The sequence below is a fragment of the Vulpes vulpes genome, chromosome 4, assembly GCF_048418805.1.
Source record: "Vulpes vulpes isolate BD-2025 chromosome 4, VulVul3, whole genome shotgun sequence".
Lineage (NCBI taxonomy): Eukaryota > Metazoa > Chordata > Mammalia > Carnivora > Canidae > Vulpes > Vulpes vulpes.
Genome location: NC_132783.1, coordinates 139,921,297 through 139,945,316, shown reverse-complemented (window position 1 = coordinate 139,945,316; position 24,020 = coordinate 139,921,297).

The following is a 24,020-nucleotide window of genomic DNA, read 5'->3' as shown; positions in this document are numbered from 1 at the left end:
AGTCATCTTCCTTTGTTCTGTGCAACCACTGACATGTTGTCATTTTGTCATTTCAAGAATGTTATACAAATGGATTCATATAATATGTAAACACCTGAGATTTTTTTCCTCCATTCAAAATAATATCCTCAGAACCATTCTGTCATTTAATGTATCCAACAGTCTGTTCCTTTTTATTGCTGATTGGTATGTGTGTACCACAATTTCTTGAACCATCATGTGTTAGCAATTAAGAATAAAGGTGTTATGAACATTCATATACGTTTTTTTCCTTTTTTTTACATTCACTGGGTTTTGTGTGAACATACATTTTCATTTTTCTTACATAAATTCCCAAGTTCAATTGCTGAGTCACATAAGTGCATATTTAGTTTCATAAGAAACTGCCAAACTACTTCTCAGAGTACACCATTTTACATTTTCACCATCAACATATGAGTGATTTAGTTTCTCTGCATGCTTCCCAGTATATGTTTTTTTTTTTTTTAAGTTTTAGTCATTCCAAAAGATGTGTAGTGAGGGCTTGTGATTTGAACTTACCTTCTCCTGATGTTGTAATAAATACTTCTTGTTTCATTTATTAGATAACTATTATTTCATTAGTTATCAAGCATCATATAATAATTGTGCCAGTATGCTTATATCTACACCTATATACCTAATGATTAAATTGATATGTAGACACTGCATGGCAGCAGTGTCTACAATGACCAAGAGTTTTCAAAGTCAACTACCATTGGGTACGTATCATAAGTAAAAAAAAAAAAAAAAAGTTTTTAGCAAAAAGAAGAAAAAAAGAGAAAATTTCCAAATAACAGGACAATGTTAGAGCGTTTACACTACCTGATTTCAAAACTTATTAGGAATTTACAGTAAATAAGTTAATGTGGTATCAACATGGTAAACATGTAGATTTATCTATGGTATGGAATATAGAAATAGACATACACATATAGTTGATTGATTGTAAATAATATCAAATTAGGTCAATAGTGAATGAGTAGTCTTTCCAAAAAAAAAAAAAAAACAGTTGAACAAGTGGACACTCATATGTAAAATAAAACAAAACCAGAACCTCATTATCTAGATAATATCATTTCAGAAATTAGTTTAAAATGGATAATATAATTTTAACTGTTAAAACCATAAAACCTCTAGAAAATATCCTTAATGAAAAATCTTTGTAATCTTGGGTTAGGTAAAGAGTTCTTCAATATGACAATAAAATAAAAATGATTAATTTGTCTTCATCAAAATTTCAAATTTTGCTACTCAAAATAAACCATTAAGGAAATGAAAAAATAATCACAGCCAAGAGGAAAACACTTTTTGAAGATGTACTGATAAAGGAGCTATATCCAGAATATATACAAATTTCTGAAATTGATCAGAAAGTCAAATACTCTAATAAAAATAAGATTGTACAAACATTTGATAGATATTTTTCCAAAAAATGTCAACAACGCACATAAGTCTAATGTACAACATAGTGATTATAATTAACAATACTTTATTATATGCTTATAAATTGTTAAGAGATTAGATCATAATGTTCTCTCTACAAAATAAGAAATGATAATTAGGTGGGATGCCTGGGAGGCTCAGTGGTTGAGCGTCTGCCTTCCTCCCAGGGTGTGATCCTGGGGTCCTGAGATCGAGTCTCACATCGGGATCCCTGCATGGAGCCTGCTTCTCCCTCTGCCTATGTCCCTGCCTCTCTCTCTGTGTCTTTCATGAATAAATAATTAAAATCCTTTTAAAAAATGATAATTATGTGATGTGTTGGAGAGGTTAGATAACACTTTGGTACTAATAGTTTTCTAATATACAGGAGTATCATTTTTAACACTTAAATTCACACAATGTTGTATGTCAATCATGTATCAATAAAGCTGGATGACAACAAAGATCCTTAGCATCATTAATTATTAGAGAAATCCAAACAAAATCACTCTATACCCCCTATAACGGTTAAAATTTTTTTTATTTTTTATTTTTTTTATTTTTATTTATTTATTTTTTTAATGGCTAAAATTTTAAATGGAATACTGAACATTAGCAAAGATGTGAGAAAACAGAAATTTTCATATCTTACATTGCTGGTGGAGATGTAAACTGCTATAGTAATATTGGAAAACTTTTAGACAGTTTCTTAATAAGTTAAACATACCTTTATATTAAAACATTAATTCCATGCGTAGGTATTTATTGAAGGAAACAAAAACATGTCCAAACATGTCCCAGATATCTATCAAAGGAAATGAAAACATATACTAGGTATCTATTGGAAGAAATGAAAACATGCCCACAGATGTTCAAGCTACGTTATTTATAATAAGCAAAAACTGGAAGCAAGTCAAATACACATCAACTGGCTAAAGGATATGCACAGTGTAGTATATCCATACAACAGATCAGTACTCAAAGAAAAGAATGAACAACCAATACATGCAACATCATGGGTGCATCTCATAAACATCATAGTAAGTGAAAGGGTTTAGGCATAAAAAATGAAATGTGATTCCACATATATGGAATTCCTGGAAAGACAAAACCTATGTGAAAATAAAGCAGATCAATTGTTGTCTCTCTCTGTCAAGAGAGGGACAGGGATCAACTGTAAAAGGACATGAAGAACCTTTTGGAGGGTGGAAATTTTCTAGAACTGGACCATGTTGATATCTTCACAACTGTGTAAGTTTACCAAATCAAATCAGTTTCCACTCTTAAATGAGTGTGTTTTGAAGTATTAGAAGTTTAAAACAAACAATGAATGAATGTGTCATGTAGTAATTTAGACAATAAGAAAGGAGAATTGTATCAAAAATGGTGGATGTAGAGAGATGGCTTAAAGCCATTCAGAGAGACAGAATTTTTGAGAAAAGTATTTTTCCTTTGCTTAAGTTTTGAGTTTTTTCCTTTGCTTAAGCATAAAATAGAGTATTCTTACAGCTGCATGGAGATAGTCCTATGCTTATTTCCAGTAATGCCTCAAATGAGTACTGAACCTTACTTAATGCAAGGACGAGATGGGTTAGCTAGGAATTTACGATATATTCCTTAAAGATTGAAACTTTTCTGGAACAGCTGGCTTATATTAGTTAGAGAAGTTTAGACCGATGCCTTAACCCTACTTTGGTTGCACAGCCTGCTGTGGCTACATGACCATTGGGTATAAAAGACCATATTAGAAACTTTTGCCTGAGAGTTCCTGAATTCCAAACTTCTCTTTCACTCCGGGAATTCATAATCCAGAGACAAAGCACATTTTCTGAGGAAGAGAGGTAGCTGGAGAGGGACAAATGGAAGACCTTTGTTCCCTAAGGCTGGCCTTGCTTTCTTTCGCCTTCTGTGTCATATACTATACCTAAAGACTTTTTGTCAGGACACTCTGAACAGTCTTCTGCACCTTTCAATTATTTGATCCTATGTAATCAATACAGAGAAGAAATAATCGAGTTTGAGAAATTTTGCACTTTTAATATGCATTTAAATCATAAAATATCAATGTTTTCTTTTAATCTTGTGTATAGACTAAACCACTTAGAGCAGTGGTTCTTAACAAGCATAATTTCATCCTGAGGAGATATTTGGCTACAACTGGCGGTATTTTTGGTTATCACATGTGAAAATGGGTGCTACTGGCACCTATGAAAATAGGCCAGGGATGCCTGGGTGGTTCAGTGGTTAAGTGCCTGCCTTCAGCCCAGGGCGTGATCCTGGAGTCGCAGGAGGGAGTCCCACATGGAGCCTGCTTCTCACTCTGTGTGTGTCTCTAATTCTCTCTCTCTGTGTCTCTCATGAGTAAATAAATAAATAATAACTTAAAGAAATATTATTTATTACAAATAAATAATAAAAACTTAAAGAAAATAGGCCAGAGGTGCTGCGGAATGCCCTACATTACACAGGACAACCACTAACAACAATGTATTATCTGCCCAAAATGTCAATAATGCCAAGGTTGAGAAAACCTGCCTTACAGAAAGTAAATATTCAATAACCAATTACTATTAATACTATTGAAGCAGAAAGCTTCATGATCTAGCATTTTAGCAGTGTAAGTTTAAGAAGTAGAGTGTAGCCAATGTAATTTTGAAGCAATGAAAGATTTATTTCAAAATGATTCCAGTGCTTCTCTTGTGTTTTTCTAACACTGACCCACAGAAACCCTAATTCAAATCGCCTTTCTTTTCACAGCTATTTACATCCCAACTCACAATACTACTTTTGCTGCTCTCTACCAATACATGAGAAAGTACAAATTGGTTAAAACAGATTTTCCAAAAAAAATCCCCAGATTTTATTGTTAAACAACATGCAACTAAGTAACTCGTGTGTCAAGAAGGAAGACTTGAGGTGAAAGGAAAATATTTTAACCGAATAAAAAGAAAATACAAGCTATCAAAATTAGTGGATTCTTTTAGAGTGGAGGAAGTAAGATGGTGGATTAGTAGGAGGGCCTTAAGCTTGTCTCCTCCCCAAACACAGCTAGATAATTATCAAATTATTCTGAATACCCAAAAAATCCATCTGAGGACTGACAAAGTGCACGATTAGAGGGAGAGAAGAGGCACATCATGGAAGGTAAGAGGTGTGGAGACATGATTCAAGGGAGAAAGGGATTGTGGATGCTACAGAGGGAGGAACCCCTGGTCAAGGAGAGAGGTGAGAGAGAAAGGAGTGTGCAGGGGATCTCCAAGAGAGACACTTCCCCAAGGACATTGACTGAGAAGATGAAAGTGGCTGATTTTTGTGAGTTTTCCAACCATAGAGGTGAAACACTAGAGTTTTAGAGGTTTGCAGTGTAGGCGGTGTGGAGCCAGGAGGGGCTGCAGTGCATCTGTGGAGGAGGGCAGTCACCTGGCGTGATCTGAGGATCCCCAGGACACATGAGGAGAGACAGTCCCCCCCCTTTTGGAATGCATCTGGGAGAAGTGACATTGCCTCTCCAGGGACAAAAGAGCCAGCAGATACCATTACCCTCTCCTTGCACCTTAACATAGGTGAGAGATACCCGTGGAGCACAGCTAACCAGGACACTGGCTCTGCTGTGCTTTACTCCAAAATCCACCCCCTTGCCTTTTGGCAAACCTTCATAAGCCCCAGTGTGGCAAGACCCTCCCCCAGAGAACCAGTGCAAGTCCCCAGGGTGCCAGGTCCCTAAAGTTTAAGGTTTTGAAATCTCAGCCTGCTTGCCTAAGATAGAGCCTAAGGTGCACTGTGCACTTCACAGGGTGACGGTAGGGATCTGAGGGACACCTGAGACACAAGAGGGGAGATTGTTTGCTCTACTGGGAGGGATTCCTGTGGATTGGTGGATGCCAACTCCCCTCGCTGGCACATGGGGGAGGGCTGGCACCATTTATCTCCTCAGTCCCTCAGCATACACTAACTTCAGTAAGTAGCACAGAACCAACAGTGACCTAAACTGCTTACAGCAAGCTGCACCCCCCTGTGCTCTGCAGGTGCTGCTTTTCTAGGGCAAGCATGCCTGAGAACTAGAGCAGCAGGCCCATCTCCCAGGTGAGCACAAACGCCCCTCACACACCACATCTACTGACCACAGAGTCTGCAAGGCTTTAGCTCTAGTGGAAATAGCATCAGGGCTCTTTTAACAAGCAGAGCAGAACAGAACACATCTAGTTAAGACTTGCCACACTCTGCCCAAGGTCCAAACACTCCCTACAGCAGGCAGAGAAAAACTGAAGATGGAAAGAGGAGCAAAACACAGCAGCAAAGTGCACACAGCACACACAGAAGCACTTCCTGAAGTGCCAGGCCCCGGACAGTATATGACCTCTTCTTTATAAAGTCATTTTTCTCAGGAGAAGGAAACATAACAGGCTTTCCTAATACATGGAAGAAGAGAGACCTAGACAAAATACCAAGATGGAGGAATTCATCCCAAAATAAAGAACAAGAAAATGTCATAGCCAGGAATCTAATTGAATTAGACATTAAGTACTATGCTTGATTCAGAATGTAAAGCAACAATCATAAGGATAGTGGCTGGACTTGAGAAAAGCATAGAAGACATCAAGGGGTCTCTTACCACAGAAGAAAAGACCTAAAAACTAGTCAGGCCAAAATTAAAAATACTATAACTGAGAGGTGAAACCAACTGTGTATAATGAGCATGAGGATAGAAGAATCAGAGGAACAAATAAGTGATATAGAAGAAAAGGTATGGAAAATAAATGAAGCTGAAAAGAAGAGGGAAAGAAAAACACTGGCTCATGAATCTAGACATAGGGACCTCAGTGACTCTATACAGTGTAATAATATTCTTATCATAGGAGCCCCAGAAGAAGAGAGTGAAGGAGAACAGAAGGTCTACTCAAGGAAATTATAGCTGAAAACTTCTCTAATCTGGGAAAGGAAACAGACATTTGAATCCAGGAGCACAGAGAAACCCCATCAAAATCAACAAAAGCAGGCCAACACCAAGACATTTTGTAGTTATCCAGAAGCAACAACTTCACAAGTAGTCCGATGGCACTAAATTCATAGCTATCAATAATTACTTTGAATGTAAATGGACTGAATGCTCCAATAAAAGACATAGGGTGTCTGAATGGATTAAAAAAATAAGACCCATCTATATGTTGCCTACAAGAGATTCATTTTCGAACTAAAGACAGCTGCAGATTGAAAGTGAGGGAGTGCAGAATCATTTATCACGCTAATGGATGTAAAAAAATAAATAAATAAAAAAGCCGAAGTAGCCATACTTATAGCAAACAAACTAGATTTTAAACCAAAGTTTGTAACAAGAGATGAAGAAGTCACTATATCATAAAAAGAGGTCATTCCTACAAGAACACCTAAAAATTAAAAATATTTATGCCCTGAACTTGGGAACACCTAAATATATAAAACAATAGCAAATATAAAGGAACTCATTGTAATAATAATAGAATAATAATAGGGCACTGAGGTGGCTCAATCAGTTAAGTGTCTTCCTTCAGTTCAGGTCATGATCCCAGGGTCCTGGGATAGAGCCCTACATTAGGCTCCTGTTCAGTGGGAGGTCGGCTTCTCCCTCTCTCTCTTCTTGTTCCCCTGCTTGTGCTCTCTCTGTCTCTCTCTGTGTCTCTCTCAAATGAATAAGAAAAAAAATTAAAAACAAAACAAAAAGGAATAGGAGGAAGCCAGAAGGTTTAAAAAAATTAAAAGCCTACTTACATCAAAGGGCAGATCTAAGCAGAAAAATGACCAAGGAAATAATGACTTTGAATGACATACTGGACCAGATGGACTTAGCAGATATATTTAGAACATTTCATTCTAAAGCAGCAAAATAAACATTCTTTTCAACTGCACATGTGATATTCTCCAGAACAGATCACATACTGGGTCAGAAATCAACCTGAACAAGTACAAAGAGATTGAGATTATATCAGCATATTTTCAGACCATGATGCTATGAAAATTTAAGTCAACCACAATAAAAAGTTTGGAAGGACCACAAATACATGGAGGTTAAAGAACATCTTACTATAGAATGAATGGATCAACCAGGAAATTAAATAAGAAATAAAAAAAACACATGAAAACAAATGATAATGAAAGCACAGCAGTCCAAAGCCTTTGGAATGCAGCAAAGTAGTCAGAAGAGGCAATTATATAGAAATACAGTTCTGCCTCAAGAAGCAGGAAAAATCTCAAATATGCAACCTAAATTTATACGTAAAGGAAGTAAAAACAAAACAAACAAACAAACAAAAACCAATGAAGCCTAAAGCCAAGAAAAGAAGTGAAATAATACCAATCAGAGCAAAAATAAAAGATATAGAAACAAACATACAAAAATAGTCAAACAGATAAATGAAACCAGGAGCTGATTCTTTCAAATAATTAATAAAATTGATAAACTCTTAGCCAAGCTTATCAAAAAAGAAAAGAGAAAGGACCCAAATAAATAAAATCATGAATGAAAGGGGACAGATTACAACCAACACCACAGAAATACAAACAATTATAAGAGAATATGATGAAAAATTATACACCAACAAATTGGACAATCTGGAAGAAATAGATACATTCCTAGAAACATATAAACTACCAAAATTGAAACAGGAAGAAGTAGAAAACTTGAACAGACCAATAACCAGCAAAGAAATTGAATCAGTGATCAAAAATCTCCCAACAAATAAAAGTCCAGGGCCAGATGGCTACCAAGGGAATCTACCGAACATTTAAAGAAGAGTTAATACATATTCTTCTGAAACTGTTCCAAAAAATAAAAATGGAAGGAAAACCCAAACTCATTCTACAAGTCTGAATTGCCTCGATTTCAAAACCAAAAAAGGACCCCGGTGAAACAGAGAATTTACAGGCCAATATCCCTGATGACCATGGATGGAAAAAAATTCAATCATATCCAACAATACATTAAAAGAACCATTCATCATGATCAAGTGGGATTTATTCCTGGACTGCAGGTGTGGTCCAATATTCACAAATAAGTCCATGTAATACACCCATTAATAAAGAAAGAATAAGGACCCTATGACCTTCTCAACACATGCAGGTAAAGCATTTGACAAAGTATAGCATCCAATCTTGATAAAAAGCCTCAACAGAGTAGGGATAGAGGGATCATTTCCCAACATCATAAAGACTATATACCAAAGACCCACAGCTAATATCATCCTCAATGGGGAAAAACTGAGAGCTTTTCCTCTGATCAGAAACAAGACAGAGATGTCCACTCTCACCCTTGTTACTTAACACTGTATTGGAATCCTAGCCTCGGCAATCAGACAACAAAAAGAAATAAAAGACATCGAAATCAGCAATGAAGAAGTCAAACTTTCACTCTTTGCAGATGACATGATAGTCTATGTAGAAAACACAAATTCTCCACCAAAAAGACTCCTAGAGCTGATACACAAATTCAGTAATGTCTCAGAATACAAAATCGGTGTACAGAAATCTGTTGCATTTCTACACACCAATTTTGAAACACCAGAAAGAGAAATCAAGGAATCAATCCCATTTACAATTGGATTTACTTTTGGATAAATTGGATTACAATTTACTCCAAAAACCCTAAGATGCCTACGATTCAGCCTAACCAAAGATGTAAAAGATCTCCACTCTGAAAATATAGAGTGCTTATGAAATGAATTGTAGATGACAAAGAAATTGAAGATGACACAAAGAAATGGAAAAAAATCCCATACTCATGGATTTGAAGATCAAATATTGTTAAAATGTCTACACAACCCAAAACAATCTAGATATTTTATGCAATCTGCATCAAAACATCACCAGCATTTTTCACAGAGCTAGAACAACAACAACAACAAAAAAAAAATCCTAAAATATGTATGAAACTACAAAAGACCCTGAATAGCCAAAACAATCTTGAAAAAGAAAAGCAAACCTAGAGGCATCACAACTCTGGACTTCAAATTATATTACAAAGCTGTAGTGATCAAGACAGTGTAGTACTGTCACAAAAACAGATAAATGGAACAGGATAGAAAACCCAAGAAAGAACCCACAACTCTATGGTCAACTAATCTTTGACAAAGAGAAATGAATTTCCAATGGAAAAGACAGTTTCTTCAACAAATGTTGCTGGGATAACAAATGCAAAGAGTGAAACAACCATTTTCTTTCACCATACACAAAATTTAATTCAAAATGAATCAAAAACCTAAATGTGAGACAGGAAATCTTAAAAATCCTCGAGAACACAGGAAGAAAACTCTCTGACATCAATCATTGCAACTTCTTACTAGATATATCTCCAGATACAAAGGAAACAAAAGCAAAAAAAAAAAAAAATGAACTATAGGACTTCCTTAAGGTAAAGATCTGCACAGCGAAGGAAACAATCAACAAAACTGAAGAGGAAACCTTCAGATGGGAGGAGGTATTTGGATTGGCATATCAGATAAAGGGTATCTAAAATCTATAAAGAACTTATCAAACTCAACACCATAAAACAAATAATTCAGCCAAGAAATGGACAAAACACACGAATAGACTTTTTTCCAAAGAAGACATCCAGATGGCTAACACACATGAAAAGATGCTCAAGATCATCCATCATCAGGGAAGTACAAATTGAAACTACAATGAGATACCACCTCACACTGTCGGGATGCCTAAAATTAACAAAACAGGAGACACCAGGTGTTGGCAAGAATACAGAGAAAGGGGGGATCCCTGGGTGGCTCAGCGGTTTAGCACCTGCCTTCAGCCCGGGTCATGGTCCTGGAGTCCCAGGATCGAGTCCCACATCGGGCTCCCTGCATGGAGCCTGGTTCTCCTTCTGCCTGTGTGTGTGTGTGTGTGTGTGTGTGTGTGTGTCTCATGAATGAATAAATAAAATCTTAAAAAAAAAAAAAGAATGCAGAGAAGGGGGAACCTCTAACATGGCTGGTGGGGATAAAAACTGGTCAAGCCACTCTGGAAAACTGCATGGAGGTTCCTCAAAAAAGTTAAAAATACAGCTATCCTACCACCTAGCAATTGCACTGCTAGTTATTTACCCAAAGGATGCAAAAATATCAATTCAAAGGGACACATGCACCCTAATGTATCTAGCAGCTTTGTCAACATAGCCAAATTATGGAAAGAGCCTAAATGTCCACAGACTGATGATGAATGGATGAAGAAGTCTCTCTCTCTCTCCCTCTCTCTCTCGCTCTCTCTCTCTCTCTCACACACACACACACACACACACACACACACACACACGAGAATAGTACTCAGCCATCAAAAAAGAATAAAATCTTGCCATTTGCAAGATGGAGGTGTTATTATTGGAGTGTTATTATTATTATGCTAAGTGAAATAAATCAGTCAGAGAAAGACAAATATCTTATGATTTTACTCCTGTGTGGAATTTAAGAAACAAAATAGATGAATATAAGGAGGGAAAAAAAGAAAGAGAGAAAAAAAAGCATAAAATAGACCCTTAATGATAAAGAACAAACTGAGGGTTGCTGGAGGGAAGGTGGGAGGGGAGATGAGTTAAATGGGTGATGGATATTAAGGAGAACACTTACGAGCATGGGGTGTTGTATCTAATCAATGAATCACTATATTCTACACGTGAAACCAACGTTACACTGTCAACTAATGGGAATTTAAATAAAAACTTGAGAATATTTAATGGAATGTATCAAAAGTAGCTATTAGAGAGAAATTCATAGCATCAAATGTTTTGATTGCAAAAGAAATGTGGCTTCAAATAAATAATCCAAGTTTCCACCTAAGATAGTAGGAAAAACTAGCACATTGAATATAAAGCGAGCAGAAGGAAGGAAATAAAAATCGTAATAGACATCTATTTAACTGAAAACAGCAAAATAATACACAAATTCAATGGAAACAAAGGTCATTTTTCAGAAAAGATTTTAAAAATTGATAAGTCTATAATTGGATTAATCAAGAAAATAAAGAGAAATGACACAAAGAGGGCACATTGCCACAAACCATGTAGGCAGCAGAAGGAAGAAAATGTCAAATAGTTTTATGCCCATAAATTTGTAACATTGGATAAAGTGAACTAAGTCTCTTAAGAAACCTCACTCAGAAATATAATCTGAGGGATTTTTTTATTGGAAAAATTGAAATCAAATTTCAAAATTTTCCCACAAAGAGAAGTTCAAGTCAAAACAGTTTCATTGGTAATTTCTACCACAAAGTTAAGTAAGACATTTACCAAATATAAGCAAACTCTTCCTAAAATGTCAAGAGGCTAGAATACTTCTCAACTAATTATATGAGACTGGCATTGCACAAATACCAGGCAAGTCATCATACTTGGGGGAAAAAGATTCATATCCTTAACAAACATGGACAAAAATGTCCTCAACAATATACAAATGAGGTCTGGGTGGCTCAGCAGTTGAGTGTCTGCCTTTGGCCCAGGGCCTGATCCTGGAGTCCTGGGATCGAGTCCCTCATCGGGCTTCCCGGTATATGTATATATACAAATGACTTGAATCTAGTAATATATGAAAAGGATAATTAATGAGAATCTAGTGGGTTTTATTCCACAAATGCAAAACAGGACAGGACCATTACTGAAAATTAAAGAAACCAAACTGAGGAAACTAAATACTATATGATTCCAACTACATGACATTCTGGAAAAGGCAAAACTCTGGAAACAGTAAAAAGATTAGTGGTTGCCAGCAGTTGGTGGTGATGAAAAGTAATGAATTAGAAAAACACAGAGGATTTTGGGAGCAATAAAAATATGCTGCAGGATATCATAATGGTAGTGCACATCAGTATACATTTCTCAAAGTCAGAATTATGCACCAAGAGTGAACTACAATATAAATCATGGACTTTGTATGATTAGGATGGGTCAGTGTCAGTTCCTAGTTGTAACAGATCCACTGCGCTGGTGGGGGAGACTGATAATGGAGGAAGATTAGCTTAATCCCAAAGGCTCACCGGGATTTCTATATAGAAAATGAGAATTATTTAAGATTTATATCGAAGTCAAATAAAATAGTATAGTCAAAAACAGTTTCAAAAAGGAAGAAATAATTTGGAAAACCGGACTTCAAAATTTACCATAAAGTGACGGTGGTTAAAAAAAAAAACGACAACAACAGTATATACATTTGGGAGTTAGATAAAGGTCCACACAACAGAAGAGAGAGCCCAGAAATATATCCATGCAAACGTAGTCAAAGGATTTTGGACACAATTGTGCACTTAAAAAAAAAAAAGGATATTTGCATATTTATATTTAAAATATTAACTTTTTCTATCACACACATACAAGAAATAAAAATGAAGCATAGACTTAAATGCAAATAAAAAATCAAAACAAAACTGTGAGTTCCTAATAAAAAAATTGAATAAAATCTTGCATTCGTGGTTTAGGCAAAGGGTTCTTAGATATGACACCAAGTCCACTGAGGGAGAAAAAATAATTTGGATTTTATCAAAATTAAAAACTATTCTCTGCCAAAGTCCTTGCTAGAAAAATGAGAAATACAGAGAAGAGACCAGAACGTAGTTGAATGTGTGTGTGTGGATAGGTGTCCTTTGTCAGGTATCTTTTGTTTTATGTGATTTGCAGATATTGTATCTCCATCTGTGAACCTATGGATATATATTCAACTAAAAAAACATATATGATAATATGTATCCATAAATGTGAACCCACAGTTCCCCCATAGAAGACACACAGATGGCAAATAAGCAAATGAAAAGACGCTCAGCACACTTAGTCATCAGGAGGTGCAAACTGAAAGCAAAGACCTCCCTCTGCTTCACACACCTACTAAAATGGCCACAATTAAAAACAGAAAAAAAAAAAAAACCACAGGTTGATTCCAACTGCTTCCAGATGCAGAATAACTGGTACTGCAAGAGCACATCCATTTTTAAAGCTGTTTTTAGTTCATATGAAATCAATCCTGTATGGCCTGGGTGGCTCAGTGGGTTAAGCATCTGCCTTCAGCTCCTCATGATCCTGGGGTCCTGGGGTTGAGCCCTGCGTCCAGCTCCCTGCCCACTGAGGAGTCTGTTTGCCCCTCTCCCTGGGTCCTCCCCCTGGCTCATGTTCTAAATAAATAGACACATAAATAGATAAATATCTTTGAAAATAATTAATTGTGTAGTACCCAGAGGTCTCCCTCTGAGGTACTTGTCTAACAGAAATACAGACGTATCTTCATACAAAGCCTGTGCAGGAATGTGGCTTCTTAATGAGTAATCATCAAATTTCAGAAATATTCCAAATACCCTTTGTCTAATGAACTGTTTCAAGCAAAAATCCTATGGCAAACCCATATCGTTTGGCAATGAAATGGAATAAAATATTGATACGCACAATATCACGAAGTCCTGTCAAATGCATTTTACTAAGTAAAAGAACCCGGAGGCAGCATATACGTTTCCACCTACCTGGCCTTCTGGAAGAGACTTGTAGTGGTTATCAGTGGAGAGGGGGGAATGGGGGAATTTTGTGGCTATGGATACATGACTTTTTGCGTATATCAAAATTCACAGAATTGTGTGCCATCAAGTGAAATTTAGTCTGTATTAATTTAAAAGCATATAAATTAGAGGGCTTTTTAAACTATTGATGTGACTATTCAGGCTTAGGTATATTAAATATATCACCTAAGTGTAATAGGTTTAATATTTCTCTAAACTATTCTTCTGTGGACTTTATTTTTTTATTTTTCTCATGCCAATGTTAGTACAGGTTTTATTTTCTTTTTTGGCGTTTTATTTTTCTTTTGAGTATTTATAGATATATTCAAAATCAGTGATATTTATTATACTTTTTATTTTTTTTATTTTTTATTTTATTTTTTTTAACTTTTATTTATTTATGATAGTCACAGAGAGAGAGAGAGGCAGAGACAGAGGCAGAGACACAGGCAGAGGGAGAAGCAGGCTCCATGCACCGGGAGCCCGATGTGGGATTCGATCCCGGGTCTCCAGGATCGCGCCCTGGGCCAAAGGCAGGCGCCAAACCGCTGCGCCACCCAGGGATCCCTATTATACTTTTTAATCTTCCATTTTCTTTTTCTAAATATTTTATTTATTTACTCATGAGAGGCAGAGAGAGAGAGAGAGAGAGGCAGAGACACAGGCAGAGGGAGAAGCAGGCCCCTTGCAGGGAGCCCAACGTGGGACTCGATCCCAGGACCCTGGGATCACGACCTGAGTAGAAGGCAGACTCTCAACCCCTGAACCACCCAGGGATCCCTTCCATTTTTCTTCTTAGATAAACGCATTCATTAATTCTGGTTTACTGTTAGGCAAAATGAATTTTTTCTTTTTTTTTTTTTTTTTTGTTTTACTTTCACTTCTGCTTCTTAATTACTTTGATGTTGCTGCTATTACTATATTTTTGGTTGATTCTTTATTTATTATAATTACCCAAATCGTTGAATTTTAATTGTTTGAATTATTGGTTTAATCTCTTCTGAGAACAACAATTAAAATTATGTTTTACTTTCCAAGTCAAAAAAGAACAAAAGAGTTCTAGCCAAGAATAGTGAACAGGTATTTATCTTAACAAAACATGCTCTCTTGAATTATTACAGGTTAATATTTAAAATCTCATAATACAAAGTATTTCTCTGAAGTTGTTACTTAAATTTGCCCCAAGATATTAATTAAATTTAATTTTAGATTAAAGTTTTAAAAGTTTGAGTAGACCTCTCCAACTGATTTCTATACTACTTCGAAAAATAAGATAATATTAGCATCCACTTTTTCCTTTTCATAGGCAACCAATATTTGACGATCAAATATCTCTGATCATTTTTTTCTCGGATCATTTTTAATGCTGTTGAATATATGTGAAAGGTGAAGAACACTGTGGAAAAGTAAAGGGGAAAGTGGAATTTTATTTTATTTTAAGAGTTTTAAAACTGAAACTCCCAAAGTAGTTTCATTGGTAACGTTTTCAGTCACATTTTCATGGTCAAAACATTCACTCTATCCATGTTATCAGACTATTTATAGGTAAATATCCCATAGATCACAATTTTGAGAGCCACGTGGGGCCAGCACTTAGAATATTGTTGCTGATAATTTCTGCTATCTGGATCCTATTTTCACTGATTTTCTCCATCATCTCCACTTGTCAAACTTCTCTATTTATTTGAAGAATAGTGCTGTTGACTGTTATGTACCCATAAAATTCAAATGTTGAATCTGTCATTTCCAATATGATGATTTTTGGAGGGCTTTGGAAATTAAATATATTTAACAGGAATTGTTACTGTTGAGCTTCTCTCTTTCATGTGTTCTTAGTTTCCTTTAAACGTCCTTCTAAGACTTTTCAAAGTTGTGCTTTCCCTCTGATTTCCCTTGTGATTCAATTTTATTTGATTAAGCAACACTACTCATTTACCAAAAGACGCTAAAGAAGCATAATTTTCTTTTTCATCCTCTCTTCCTTAGGCAATGTTTTAAGTTCTGCAATCTCATTAACTGGAGAACAAAAAAACATGAAACTTTTCAAGTAACTCCTTTAATAGTTATTAGAGGACATCATTTACAAAACAAATATGTAGACTGTTATTTTCAACAGCATATCAGATCTATTTATTTTGTTGTCGCAATTTAGTTTTGCAATTTGGTCTCTGGTTTATTGTCCCCGCCGAGCCCCATCCCTCTGTTCCGTACTGTTGTGTTAAGGCCCTCTTCTGTTAATGTTTCTTGCAAGCCCAATTTATGAAACATACTTTAACTTCCAAGAATGAATGACTCAATTCAATACCTTTGAAAATGTGAGTCAAACACAGGCCATAGAATTTGAATTATTTAATAAAAAATGATTAGATTGCTCCATATCCCAGGGCATGATTGAGCATGTCTGCGATGAGTTTCAGTGCATATAAAAACACCTTCTACACTTGTCATTTCTCTGATCTCTTGCAAAATGAACAATCCGCATCTGTGCCGATGGCTCTTTTCATTAGCCTCTCAGTGATCTGACTCTAATCACTCTTTTCTGGTGTGTAAATTATATTTGCTATAGATAAAAGCTGACATTTTATAATGTCTACCAATTATACTTCTGTAACTGCACTAAGGCAGCTCATGAAATCATTTCCCACATTTTTTCTGCATCTTCAGTGCTCTTTCCAAATCCCATTCTTTTTGGCATCAATAGGACAAAGTGGAAAAATATGTAAGCATATGGTGATTTTCATGAAAAAGTCAAGTCTGATAATTTTGCTAAAGCTATGTAATATTCAACATTCATGCGTCATGAAATTTGTTATGATAATATCAAAATTTCATTTGAGGATATATGAGGAATCCATGACTTTGGCATTTGCATCCGCTTTTTCCTTTCATAGGCAACCAATGTTTTAAGATCAAATATCTCTGATCATTTTTTTTTTCTCTGAGCATTTTTAATGCTGTTGAATATATGTGAAAGGTGAGGAACATTTTGGAAAAGTAAAGGAGAAAGTGGAATTTTATTTTAAGAGTTTTAAAACTGAAACTCCCAAAGTAGTTTCATTGGTAACGTTTTTAGTCACATTTTCACGGTCAAAACATTCACTCTATCCATGTTATCAGACTGTTTATAGGTAAATACCCTATAGATCAAAATTTTGAGAGCCAGGTGGGGCCAGCACATAGAATATTGTTGCTGATAATTTCTGCTATCTGGATCCTATTTTCACTGATTTTCTCCGTCATCTCCACTTGTCAAACTTCTATATTTATTTGAAGGACAGTGCTGTTGACTGTTATGTACCAATAAAATTCAAATGTTGAATCTGTCATTTCTAATATGATTATTTTTTGGAGGGCTTTGGAAATTAATTAGAGGGTGGAGCCATACAGTTAGAATTAGTGCCCTTATGAGAAGATACTGGAGAAAGTCTATCTCACTCTCTACCATGTGAAGATACACCAGCAGACGTCCCTCTGCAAGCCAGGAAAAGAACCCTCACCGGGTACAGAAGAAGCTAGCACTTTGGCTGTGGACTCCCTAGCTTTCAGAAATATGAAAAATAAATGTCTGTTTTTTAGGCCATCCAGTTAATGGTATTATAGCAGTCAGAGCAGACTAAGGTGATTTAAATATATCGTAAGAAGACTTATTCTTTCTCAAATCAGTGGATTATATGCTTTATTTTTTATGCTTATTTGTAAATGTGTCTAATTTCTCTTACCAGATGGTAACTTAGTTTATGTCAGCCAACTTTTTCCTAACTTTTATTTCACTAGAGTCCTAAAACAATATTGTGCACATATTGCAGGTGATCAATATTTGATTTTTTGATTGATTAATTCAATGATTGATTAAATCAATGTTTGATTTAATTAGAACAAATTATTTTGATGTGAAATGCTTAAACAGATTTATAACAAGCAGATTTAAGTTAGCTTTATTCTCTCCTTTTTTTGTAAGATTTTATTTATTTATTCAGAAGAGACACACAGAGAGAGAGAGGAAGAGACACAGGCAGGGAGAGAAGCAGTCTCCATGCAAGGAGCCTGAAGTGGGAACGATCCCGGGACTCCAAGATCACGCCCTGGGCTGAAGGCAGATGCTTAACCTCTAAGCCACTCACATGTCCCAGCTTTATTCTCTCCTTTATTCACTTCATTATTTTATTTTCAATTTCCAGTTACTTTTTTAATTTATGAAAAGGGAACTGGAAGAGATTATAATGAAGAAAACATGCACATGAATTTGCTGCTATAAGCTTTCAAACATTCAAAAAGATTTATGTTGAGGCAAACACATGCCATATATACAAAAAATGAAGATTATGGATCATATATCCGTATTAAATACATATGGATACATAGGAATAGGAATTATAAACGCACATTTTCCTGGTCAGGGAGTCATGTTAAATTAGAATAAATGTATGGGAAAGCAAAATGAAATGATAGAGTTGTTTGGCAAGCATTTAATTGGAGCAATTAATTTTAGTATGGTGATCTTATTGGTCAACGTCAAAAGTTACAATACGTGCCCAAACTTTTATTTTTCTTTTAGAAATCTACCCTACAGAAATATTCAAACAAATGCTTTCTATACCTCATTCTATGATTGCCCTTGGGTAATCCCCTTCCAACTTGATTCTGGGCTGGGCCATGTGACTGCTTGTTTAATAGGATATCAGTAAACATAAGGAAGGCAGAGAAATGTAAAATAATTATATATGGGGACATTTTCTCTTTTGCTGAGTGAATGTCTTCTTGTACAATATGAACTAGTCAAGTCAGAATGGCTGAACAATGTGAGATCTGGAAAGTGGTTTCAGACATCCCAGTTAGCCCTTCTCCTTTCAGCTGAGAACCTGCATGCATGAGTCAGCCCCTACTAGGTCAACCTGTGCCCAGCCTGGCCCCCTCAGGCTGGAAGAATGTCCTGTTAACATGTAGAATTATGGGAAACAAAAGATTATTTTTGCCAAGGGACACTAAATTTTGCAGTGGTTTGTTACAACTGATATTTATGTCCCTTATCACTCTTCATTTTATTTTGCCCAACTTTCTTCCATCCTGGTTGTTATTTTAGATGATGTTGACACAGGCAGGAGAAAGACAAGATTTGAATTCCAAGATAAGGCGTTTCAGATATGTGTTGGCTGATGTCTAAATTAGTCACTGGGACATGCTGATACAATTTAACTTATACTATTAAACCACTGTTTCTTGATCTGTGAAAATACAGTTAGCCAGGAAATCCTTCACACCATGCCAAATTAAATATAATAATAATAATAATAATAATAATAATAATAATACCTAGGTAGTTAAAATTTACCACCTGCTGAAAGTAGTACTGGGAGTAAATATAAAAGACAGGAGATATTTCAGCAGCATTGACTCTAACGTGAACGCAGGTGTTGGTACTATTAATTCATATTGGATTGCTTCCATATTGAGAGCGTGGCTCCTAATCTGTCAACTGATAGTTTGGTATGAGTCCAGTTATTCTAATGAATGGAATTAGAGTGGCATATTTGAGGAGCTAAATATAATAATGTATTAAACATGTTAGGAAGATATGATTTAGCCATCTTTAAATTTTAGGTTGATTCATCAATTAAGTAACAGTTTATTTGTAGAGTCTCCATTCCCAGGAAGATATTTTTATCAATGGCAGCATTAGTACATGAGTAGAACTAACAAAAAGACTATTGCTACAAAGTTTCTGAAAGAGTAAATCCTTGAGGTATCAGAAAAAGTTCAACTTCAAAAACCAAATGCACTCTCATTATTTTAACAGAACGAGATTTGATGAAAATTGTCTATAGAACTTGCTTTCATTTCTAGATATTTTATTAGGTTCTTTACCAAAATGATGTGTTCTTGTAAAAATGCTATTGCATTTTATTCCTTGGGGAAAAAACGATTTTATAATTTTAAACTATGTGTACTTATGTAATTTTCGGTGTAGTCTTTGTCTTTATTTTGAGGGGGTGAAGTTTTTTTTTGTGATGTCTCTAATTTTTCATCACAGTGGTGCATTTTTTTCCTCCGGATATGTGTTCTTTTTTATTGTAAGCCCAATTTACATGAGTTTTTTGTTGTTGTCGCTTATTGCTTGATTTAATGGAGACTTCTACAACTATTGGACAGTAATTTTTTTCTAAATAGTAGATTTAAATTTTAATTTTGCTCTCACAGGACGGTGTAACAACTCTGAAACATCTTATGTTCATTTCCATCTTTGGGACTTCTGTAAATATGGGGGCAGAGTAAACTTTGATTCACTACATCCTGTACTGATATACAATATGCACAGATACACAACACCCATTATAGCCTGTTCTCTGAATAAAATAGGAATATGTCCTTTCCTTTCCCATATAAAGATTATTCAATATTTGGAGAAAATTCAACTCATTCCAAATATTGACTTTCTTAACGCTCTCATCATTGCTTCCAAAGTCACTGTGAGAGAGCATGTTTCAGAGAAAAGAATGGGAGCTGTTCTGTGTACCATATGCAGAATGGCTTTTGATTGGGATGTTTATAATTCTCTTTAAAAATTGATTATCCTTATCAACAAATTAGTTCATAGTAAAGACTCTTAGTCATTTTTAGAAGGATATTCATAGTGGGCCCACATTTCAATTTTATTCATTATAATCATTCAAACCTAAGTGTATCTGGTCTAAAATGCACTTTTCTGATCCAGTATATCTTAATACTTAACCAATATAGGTTATTAATGAGTTTATTGATTCATTTTATTGGGGGTGGAATTAAAATTACCTTTAGAATATCTTTTTGTTAGAGAAATATATGACTGTCTCTCACTAGATTAAAACTTGGCAACTATAAGCCAAGCTTTGTCATAAGTAATTTTCTCTGCCAAACTGGAAAACCTAAGACATGTTATGAATACTTTTTGCCTCTTCAATAGTAGATATATGTGATATTATTTTAATATTACATATTTTATGAACTTTAAGAATCACTTCAAAATTAATTTTCATAAACACAATTATATGGTAAATTACTACCATTATAGCCATGTTCTTTGAGATCTGATGATAGGCTACTTGAAAGGACTCCTACAAAATCTACCCTTGCCCTGCAGCCCTTCAATGCAATCCTTCCCTTTGCATTCAGGATGCCTCAGAAGTGGAGGTGCAAGGTGGGTTAGGCACTGAGGAAAACAATCTCCTCTTTGAGTTAAACCGTTCAGGACCTGTGTATCTATGTTCATTTTATGTGTCCTCAGAGCCCCCAACAAACTTTTATCTTCACTTGACAGGTTTGTAATCCCAGCCACAGTTGTCTGTGGCCTCCATGTCTTTGTCTAGTGAAGGCTGGATGGTGTTGCATATTTGAGATCATTAGTCATAGGCAATATTTCAGTCTGTATTCAGGTTGAGCTATGCCACTTAATGTCTCAAGTGACATAAAGAAAGTCATTTGAAAAGCATCTAAACAATAATGCCAATCTTAGGTTTGTGATAAGGTTTAAATAATTGCATGCATATAAAGTGCAATGCTCTTGGCACTCAGAGAGGACTTAAAAATGACATATGGATTAGTAAACATGGAGATAGAGACACAGCTGAAAATACAAATATCTGAATATACAAATACCTGAATAAAGGTATTTTTGTAGAGTTATCTGTACTTCTGCTTATTATTACCTCTCCATCTGAAATATTTATCAAATTTTTATCTAGATGCAGTTTTCAAGTAATTGTTGGATGTCTGTGGGAGTTGTTCTGTGAAAAATCCACCCAGATGAATTTGGGGCTCAAAAAAATTAGTTGACCACGGCTGTGACCTGAATCTTGGTAATAAACTAAATAGATAGACCTGTTGGTGATTAGATGTACAGTTATATAGTCATAGTTACTTCCTCTGAGAACCACACACTTCAAGATTCATTTTTCTTACAGTCAAAAGCAATCAGAAAAGCATAGTTGATAAAATTTTCCCAAAATATTTCATTTTAAGTATTTAAAATATATAATTAATAGTTTTAGGAATTGAGAAGTTTTCTTAAATAGATTGCATGAGGTCAAAGCTAAAAAAGTAAAAACTAGAAGATACAGTTGGTTGCAAAGGAATTCTCTTCTTGAAATAGGGATGGAGACAAAAGGGAACCATGTAAAATACGTGAAAATTAGTATCTGAATTTTCATCAGAGTGAAACTGAGTTGACCACTATTGTACAAAACTACTTCATTTATCCTAAATTCATAGAGGAAAAATATTCTCTATATATGAAGTATTCAGATAACTTATGTTATTTAAATATATTGAATAATAAATGGTAAAATGTATTTCATTTTAGTCTGCATATTAGAAAAGATATGCTGAAGAATTTTATTTGTTCTTAAAAATTTATGGTCACTGGGGATCCCTGGGTGGCGCAGCGGTTCGGCGCCTGCCTTTGGCCCAGGGCGTGATCCTGGAGACCCGGGATCGAATCCCACGTCGGGCTCCCGGTGCATGGAGCCTGCTTCTCCCTCTGCCTGTGTCTCTGCCTCTCTCTCTCTCTCTCTCTCTCTCTCTCTCTGACTCTCATAAATAAATAATAAAAAAAAATAAAAAAAAAAAAATTAAAAAAAAAAAAAATTTATGGTCACATAATCAAAATTATTTTAGTCTAAAGTAGTAATTCTCCCAAAGGCTATTGAGGTTAATAGGACTACTTATCATCCTTTGGATTTCTGGGGATTTGGATTCATTTTATATACACTTTATGTCCCCTCCCCAGCTACTAGTTGACCAGTTGTCATATCTTAGTATCTTCCATGATCTTGAATCTCATGATTTTTCCCTGATACTTTCCAATTTGTTGTATCTAATTTATCGTTGGCAGAAAAAAAAAAAAAAAACAGAAAAGAAGCTTGTAAAAGTGAAAAAGTAAAAGTAAAGTGACTTTTGAGGAGACACCTGAGAAACTGCACTGAAATTGTGTGAGCCTTAGTATGTGGCTCTTTCAGGACTGAGATTGGCTGCTCACTGGCTTAAATCTGGAGAAGAAATTACTGCAATTTGGAGAGTAAACAGTGTGACATTACTTATTTTGTATATCAGTTAACTGTTTGAAATTGTAAGTTTCTTTACTATTGCAAATTCATAAGGGAGCTATAGAGCATGTTCCAGAACCCATTCTGGAAGGTGCACTTTGTAACTGAAATCTTATCATCTATTTTATATGACTCATGATTAAGTACTATCATTAATTACCAAAAAAAGAATAATAGTGTTATATATGGGCTGGAAGAGACATTAGCTTATTTTTTAAGATCAAGTTTCAGCCAGTTTAAAAAAAAAAAACTAGCAGATGTTTTGTGAAGAACAAATTTTGGTTCACATTTATTTCCTGCCTCTGATACATTTTTCACCCCAAATTCTATATAAATCCTTAGAAAAGATGCACAATTGAACATAAAGAGCCAGATTATCTTGTATTACTTAAAATGTATTTCATTATCTTTACTTTTAAATAATAGAATATGTATCAAAAATATCTATAATTTTACCTATACAGTAAGTCTTTATATTTTCCCACATTTAACAAATGCCAAGTAACATATTGTTGAAATTTTTCTCAGTAATAGATTATAAGCAGTATATTTGTGGACTATATATGTCTTGGTATTTGAATTTTGTTCACTTTTGTTACCTCACACTCTTTTCAGGTTTCAGTTCTATAAATGTCTGATAATTCCATATGTGAAAAAGACTTAAATATGTATTTTCTGTCTTCATATATCCTGTAATTTTTCCTGCTTAAAAGTGCTACAGTAAATACAAAAGTTGCAATTAGATAAAAACCATTTTACTCAAGGAGATTAGATTTCTATACAAAATATTGCCTCACATATGTTTTTCTTTTCTAAATCGTTTTGCCTCTAAGAAATTAAACCACAACTGAGATATGATTGCATTTCTTGTGATTTTTGACACATGCTGTATTTTGGAGTCATCCTCTTCCCACAAGCTAGAATTTGGTGTTAGCTATGTTTGTCTGCTTTCTTTCCATTGAAAGCAACAAAATATGAACACAACCAGCTGAAGAAACTGGAGGAACAATGCTA